Source organism: Myotis brandtii, unplaced genomic scaffold, assembly GCF_000412655.1.
Source record: "Myotis brandtii unplaced genomic scaffold, ASM41265v1 scaffold570, whole genome shotgun sequence".
Classification (NCBI taxonomy): domain Eukaryota; kingdom Metazoa; phylum Chordata; class Mammalia; order Chiroptera; family Vespertilionidae; genus Myotis; species Myotis brandtii.
In genome coordinates, this window is record NW_005370134.1 from 177538 (window position 1) to 179455 (window position 1918).

A 1918-nucleotide genomic window follows, 5' to 3' on the forward strand; every position below is an offset into this window, starting at 1 on the left:
TCCTTTCTCATTTTTTCCCATAGAATATTGTTAATTTATTTATTTAGGCAAGAAGTTCTTTATTTGCCATTGATTTTTAAAAAAGCATTTTGATTTTTTAAAAAATATCATCTATAATAATAAAAGCATAATATGCTAATTAGACCGGACAGCCTAACAACCTCCAGATGTCCTTCAGTATGAAGACGCAGTGGTGGGGGCCAAAGCAAAGGCAGTTAGCGGCGATCAGGCAAGTAGGCGAGCATTTAAGGGTGATCAGGCAGGCAGGCAGGCAGAGGTGTTTAGGGGCACTAGGCATGCAGGCAGAGGATTTAGGGGAGATCAGGCCTGCAGACGAGTGGTTAGGGGCCATCAGGCAGGGAGGTGAGTGGTTAGGAACCTGTGACCTGGATTGTGAGAGGGTGCAGGCTGGGCTGAGGGACCTTCCCCCCACCCCATCCCCCATGAATTTTATGCACTGGGCCTCTAGTGTTTAATATAATACTTTTCAATTATTGTTTGGAAGGAAATTTCTTAAATTACTAAAAAATGATAATATGGGGTAAATAATTCTTTGATAGGAGGTGCATTAGTTGGTTGTAACAAAATCATGGGTATTTGCAGCCTAAGGAAAAACATTGAAAGGTGCTATTGGAAGTCCCCCATGAATTTTATGCACTGGGCCTCTAGTGTTTAATATAATACTTTTCAATTATTGTTTGGAAGGAAATTTCTTAAATTACTAAAAAATGATAATATGGGGTAAATAATTCTTTGATAGGAGGTGCATTAGTTGGTTGTAACAAAATCATGGGTATTTGCAGCCTAAGGAAAAACATTGAAAGGTGCTATTGGACTGAATTGTGTTCTTCCCACCTCTGAATTCATATGTTGAATCCCTTCCCCCAAAGTGACTGCATTTGGAGATAGGGTCTATAAGGAAGTAATGACAGACACTAGAATTCTCCTCTCTCCCCATGTGAGAACACAGTCAGAAACAACCATACTGGCATTCTGATCTCAGATCTGCAACCTCCAGAACTGTGAGAAAATAAAGTTCTGTTGGTTAAGCCACTCAGTTTATGGTAATTTGTATGACTATCTGAGCTGACAAATAAAAAATGAGATTTAAAATGAGCAACTAAGACCGCAGGAGACAAAATTAATACTACTGCTACTACTACTAATAATAATGAGGGTAGCTACAAAAGTCATTTAATCTTTATTCATGAATTCCTTTATTAATCAAATATTGATTCTATTCCTATTATATGCCAGACAGTGAAATAAAAGCATAAATAAGACTATTCCTGGCTCAGCAGAGTGTGTATTTTAGTGTATTATTTATTTATTTTTTTAAATATGTTTTTATTGATTTCAGAGAGAGAGGACGGAAGAGGGAGAGAGAGAAATATCAATGAGAGAGCAGCATCAATCTGCTGTCCCTGGGGGATTGCGCTTGAAACCCAGGCACGTGCCCTGACCGGAATCAAACCAGTGACCTCCTGGTGCATGGGTTGACACTCAACCACTGAGCCACACCAGCTGGGCTTAATATATTAGTTAATAGAAGCAGTGTATGGCATTGAGTATAACAAGACTGCTATTTTAGACATAATGGAATAGCAGTCACAGAAACCTTAAAGAAATAGGAGTGAATGTTGTAAGAGAAACATACAAATTGTGGAATCGAACCAGTGACCTCCTGGTGCATGGGTTGACAGTCAACCACTGAGCCACACCAGCTGGGCTTAATATATTAGTTAGTAGAAGCAGTGTATGGCATTGAGTATAACAAGACTGCTATTTTAGACATAATGGAATAGCAGTCACAGAAACCTTAAAGAAATAGGAGTGAATGTTGTAAGAGAAACATACAAATTGAAGAAAAGTATTCTGGAAAAATGCAAAAAACAAATGCAAAAGTTTTGAGACAAAA